The sequence below is a fragment of the Rhinolophus sinicus genome, linkage group LG07 (genome assembly GCF_036562045.2).
Source record: "Rhinolophus sinicus isolate RSC01 linkage group LG07, ASM3656204v1, whole genome shotgun sequence".
NCBI lineage: Eukaryota > Metazoa > Chordata > Mammalia > Chiroptera > Rhinolophidae > Rhinolophus > Rhinolophus sinicus.
Window position 1 is genome coordinate 126654668 of NC_133757.1, and position 6318 is coordinate 126660985.

Below are 6318 nucleotides of genomic sequence, written 5' to 3' on the forward strand. Positions count from 1 at the left end.
AAGACACACACAAAATGTTCTGGAACTCTGTGACCCCTACAAGTTAGAGTGACAAAGCTCTGGAGATGCTGAAATCGCAGCCACTGCAGGTCCTCTGTGTAAGACCATGATGCCAATGGGGAAGAAACGCGGTCCCCGGGGTATGTGGAGATGGATGTCCTGAATATGGTGGCTGCACAAACCAAGCAGCGCTGTCCCCTCCCTTCCTGAACAAGAGAACATTCTCCTGAACTGGGCGACACTACAGAAGCTTCTCCTGCAAACCAGCCCTGGCCCCCGCAGAAGGCTCACGCTCCCATTGTTTGGCTGTACGGCCCTGGTCTGGGGAGGAATCCCGGCAGAGCCTCCTGGGACACGCTGGCCCTGGTATGAGAAGGGAGAGGACCTGGAAGAACCAGCCCTGCAGACAGCAGCCAGGTGAAGACACCAGGCGTGAAGTTCTGACTTCAGGTGTCTGCCCAGGGCGGCCCAGCGCTTAAGGCTGGGTAAGCAGGAATTCACTGAGTCGGAGGCACTTTCTCGGGACAAGAGCTGTCACACCCTAGGAGGGACACCAAGGCAGAGGTGAGTCACACTAGTGTGGCTCCCAGGGACTGCTGGGGCTAAGGCAGGTGGCAGGCCGCAGAGAAGGCACTCAAGGGCTGCAGGAGGTGAGATTACCTGAGGCCAGAGTACACACCAGTGGGGGATGCCCCACCGAGGGCCACCGGATACTGGTCCATGAGGGTCATGAGGACTGTCCTGGTGAGAGGGGCACTGGCCTCCCTAAGCTGTTCACCGAGGGACCTCCTCTGCAGACATGAGTTAACAGCAGAGAGGTGTTCGAAGAGGTGGGTCCATTGAGTCTATGGGGTTGATGGCCTGGCTGTGAGGCCTCAAGGTGGCACTTACTCACCAGAGGCAGGAAGCTGCAATTATCATAGACCCCCAAGGTCAGAGGGGCCATCGAGAGGGGTTGACATGCAGGCTGGAAATGGTGACCTTAAGAACAGAACAGGTCAGCAGCCAGCGTGGCAGCTATGTAGCTTCTACAATCAGAAAAAGCAAGACTGGAAAAGCAGGAGACTGAAGGAAGTTACTCAGAGAAAAAGCCATGATCCAAGTGTGTGATCCATTTTCCAAGAAGCCAGCCACTCAGAAACGGTTATAGATTTGCTTCTGGCACTCAGACCCAGGTACTGGCGTCCCCACAGATCTGGAGGTGTGATGAGCTAGGTGAGAAGGGAGGTATGTAGGTAAAAGGACAAACAAGCCTACCTGGAAGAGCTTCCAAAGGCAAAATCTGAAGCAATTTGAGCAAAAGAATAACAAAAATATTGGAGGATGACCCAAGAAATAAAATAAATACCATGAGTTCATACTAATATAAATAATGAGAAACAGAACAAAAGAAAGGAAGGGAGGGAGGGAGAAAGCAAGCCACAAATCATCCTCACAGAGGAATTCTAATGAATAAATGCAGAAGAAATAAGGGAGTTAGAAAGCTGTCACTAGAGCAGCACCGTGATCACTGGTACACACAAGGTCAGGTGATGAATGCTCAAATTAGGAGGAGCCTTTTTAAGACCAGATACACAGAGGATGACCAGTATATCCCACCAAGTTTATATTAACTACGTGGTGCTTTTAACATATATCTACACACATGTATGATTCCCCTGCCCAGGAGGAGGTGGAGGTTAGTTTTTGTGCCCTTGACTGTGAGCTGGACTTAGTCACTTCTAATGACTAGAATATGAAAAGGGGAAAATGGTTTCCTTACAGCTGAGAGGTCTGGGGGACACACATTATCCCATCTCACTCACATTATCCCAACAGCATGGCAGGTAGATTTAAGACACTCTTTGATATGAAGCAATGAAAAAGGCCCATAATTTCTGTGGCATTTTCCCCCAAATCATAACCATAGTTTAATCATAATACGTCAAACAAACCCAAATAAGGACATTCTACAAAATCCTGGGCTGATTCTCCTCAAGGTGTCACAGTCGTGACAGCCCAAGAAACACTGAGAGGTTGTCAGAGGAGACTAAGGCGACAGGACTCAATGCAAAACATTGTCCAAGTTCTGGAGAAGAAAAGGGAAACACTGGGGAAACCCCCTGAGGTCCAGTGCAGTTAACATTGGAGCCCTGTCAAAGTATTCTTCAACTCAAGGTGAGAATCTTGATTTAACGCTCATGTGCTCTCATGTTCAAGAGACATTTCACCAATACAAGATAAATTGTGGAGGGTCTTTCAGAGGCAGCTGGAGATAGTATTTCTTCTCCTGTGCTCCGAGTGGGTTAATGGTAATTTTAGTGTCCCGAAATGCTCATGGTTTCGAGAGCAGAGTATAGACTTGTTGGCAATTTTATTTTTGCTTGATAACTTTTCATAATCAAACCAGAAATCCACTGTCAGTAGATAACATTTTCTGAACAGAAAACTGAAATATAGGTGAGATCCATAAGGGGATTTCCCCATTTGTAAATCCCACTTCATTAAACTCTAGGTGTATGGATATATTAATATTATTACACATCAAATTTTAAAGGTGACACCCCTGAGGCTTAGCGAGATACAGCGTGTTAAACCTGTAAGTAAATAAATGTTGGAAAGAGCCTTCAACTTAGGCTTTTTCACTCAAAATTTTCACACTCTTTCCAATAAACAACACAACATCGTTTCTTCAAAAATCGGGCATTTCTTTTGGTGATGGGGGTTATCATAGTTACACCAAATACTTAAATGCTACAAGTCTTTGTTTTTATTTAAGTGCTGAAGGCTGATTATTATTTTTAAACGACACAAAAAGCTTTTGTAAACTCACATATCTCTCTGCTTTTGAAGAACATTTTTTATAGAATGTTTTTAACACTCAGCACAAATATTAACTCATTTGCTGCGACGTCCTGATACATCCAAATGTATATTTCCATCCACTGACTGTGGCATTCGAGTTTACCCCAGGAGCACAAAAATACTTTTCCCTCTACTGCAGAGTTCAAGTACATATGCATAAAATAGTCAAAATATCAACTTTTGACTTTTCGTGGAATTTTGACACATTTTTGTAAAAAAAACTTAAAACCAATTAATGCAGCAAAATTGAAAGGGTTAATATAGTTTATTTTCTGCTTCAACAATGGATTAAGGGCAAGGTAAATTGCTTAAATATGTTGAAGTAGAAAGATGGTGAAAGGTGAAAAATAATTTAATTATTTTTCCCCCACATTAGAAAGTTGTTTAGCATATTTCATATAGAAACCCTAGAATCAATTTTGTCATGTTTTTATGGCAGCAATAAGTATAACAAAAATCATAAATAGCATTAGTATAAAATATGTTGAATAATTAAGCAGACTAAAATGCTACCATTTGATGACATATACTGAACTGAGATAAGTATGACATGATTTCAACATGAAAAGCATATCTGATATAATGCTGGAAAGTGAAACATGAAAAGTTTTGTGCAGACTATGTTCACAAGTATTTTTAAGACCAGTTGAAAGATGAATATATCCTGATAGAAAAAACAAAATAAAAGTTTTCTTTAAAATATAGTAATGTTTTTAAGGCATATATTATATTTTAGTGATTAAATTGCTAACATTTTATTTGCTGGATTATTGAAATAGTTTATGAAAAATTAATTCCACTGCATTGCTCGGTGTCCTGTCTGATCAATTTCACATTTGCTGTCACAAAGTCATGTCATCTGTTAACACCGCTCACAGGTGCAGACATCGCATTTGAAGCACGGCTGGTTCTCTGTGATTCCACACTCTCGACGTGGGAATCGTTCAGACCACTTACATTTCTGTAATCTAATACATTCTCTTTTCAGCTTTCTTTTCCTTGTTGTCTACACTCACACACACACACACACACACACACACACACACACACACACTCTTCTGCCTCTCTCTGTCTCTATTTCTGTCTCTGTGTCATCTAACTGTCTTTGTCTCTCTTTCTCTCCAGACACTCACACACATGTGCATGTATACACATATGTATGTGTGTAATGTATGTGTATATTTATAGTATATGTGTCTGGGTGTATATATGTATATATGTATGTATATGTATACATAGTGATAAAGATATAATTCATTCACATTTCCAAAAGCATCAGTGACTCCTTACAGTAGACTAACAAAGTTAGTTAAATATTAAGAAATAACTTTGGAAGAAATAGTATATTGTTTGATAGAGGAAAATATACACAATGAAAATAATGAAGTAAATTATTTGTAAAACTAAGTTAAAAACACGTGTATAGACATCCACCTGCGTGAATATCCCACCCTGACAGCATCCAAGGAGAGATTCAGGTCATCTTCTAGACTAGGGTTTAACTTCAATCCCTGTGAGGACCAGGTCACAAACATAGGTAGAGCTGATGGGGCTTCACTTACAGTCTGACACCTGCAAACAGGACCCAACACCTGAGACAGGACCCAAAAGAAGCTGCACATCTAGATTTTGATGTAAAATTTTCTTTGACCTTGGAATATTTAAAACAATTAACACCATGAGCCAAGCAAATCACTTTTGCCATCTTGTCTGATCTGAACATGTTCCCCCAAACTTGTGTTGGGTCCTATCCCCCTGTCGTGCGGGGCGTCATGTAGGAGACCCTGCTCGCTGCGCCATTTGTCGTGCGGGGCGGCCTGCGGGGTCTCTGCTCCCGCTCCTCACATAAGAACGCAGGACATGGTGAGGCCAAAAAGGAACACCCACGGAGCCATAGGTAGAGGAGACATACTACCATATTCTCGCTGGTGGTTGGGTTGGAGAAACAGGAAGCAGGAGTCACACCGTTCGCAACCCTCACTGCACTGCGAGCAGGCTCAGCCACCAGCTTCTTGCTAGCCCCCATTTGCTGCTAGCGTAGCCACAGCAGTTATATTAGTGGCCAATGGCTCACTGGTTACAGCTGACGGCCAACTAGCCACAGCTGATGGCCATGCAATCACAGTTGATGGCCATTTACTATCTGAGCCAACACCTTTCTATGTGAGGCCGAGAGCCTGGAAACTGCATTCCTGGCTCTGTCCCCACACCCCTAAAGGTGCTGCTGTCAGGAGGTGATGAGATTGTGAGGCAGCAGCAGGCATGACTGGGTCAGTGCTCTTATAACAGAGAGCCCAGAGCCCGCCTTCCACGCTGTAACGACACAGTGAGAAGTCTCTCGGGGGGACGGCCCTCTCCCCACCACACTGCCCCCATCCAGCACTCCCAGAACAGGAGAAATAAGAGACTGTTATTCACAAGCTACCTTGTCAGAGGTATTCCGTTACAGCAGCCCGAACAGCCTAACACCCACTGGCTCTAATGTGGGATCTCTGGTTCTGGTTCAAAATCTTATATTTTGGAAATTAAAATATAAGGCTTATGAAGTGAGGCTAAGATGTAAGAAGCTGAGATCTCAGAGCTCAGAGCTACAGTGGTACCCAAGGCTCTGGATTGACCGTTCCATGAAACATACTTGACTAAGAATTATTTATCATACCAAACTTGAAAAGCAAATGAAGTTTTCATTTCTATGTATATGAGTATAATAATAATAATAATAATAATAATAATAATACCTTTTTAAGTACCCTGAACATTTAGGAAAGCAGAATGCAGAGATTATTTTTTTCTTGTAATAATTGCTAATTCTAGTCTAGGCTACTAGACACCCTTTTTAATGCAGTCTAATAACCCTCAATTCCCAATTTGAGATTCAACAAAAAAACAAACAAAAAAGTGTGAGGCATTCTGCCAATATAAAGCATATGACTTTAAATTTAAAATTAATTAAAATGGAAATTAATTTTGCCCAATTAATTTGCATTTTGCATGCAAACACAAAAACTTTGTCATCGTTCAACACCCCAGTGTCATTGGCATTTGAGACCTAATGAATCTAAATAGAGATTTTTGTTCTGCTTTGCTCACTTTTCGAATGTCTCCTCCAAGCGGTGAGGTTTTAACAATGTTGACCTCCAGGTCTCTTCAAGTTTTCAGGATATTAACTGATTTGCAATATCGTTTCTATTTTAAATTCTCTTATGAATAATTGGTCACATTTTCTATACTAATTCACAGTCAGCACCTGCACTCTGAATTCCTCTCAATGTCATCTTTTTATAAAATCTCTCACTCCCTTTTCCTATTAATGTACCGCCCCCAACTTTGCCAGTCAACCCAATAGTGCTTTAATTTACAAGATTTCACATGACACAACTATGGTAAACAAAATATGCTATAAAGGAAAATCCCTTACGTGTATCAGCCTGACTGTCTACTCGCCGTCCTTCTTGTAGCCTTTCCCTTCCTCAA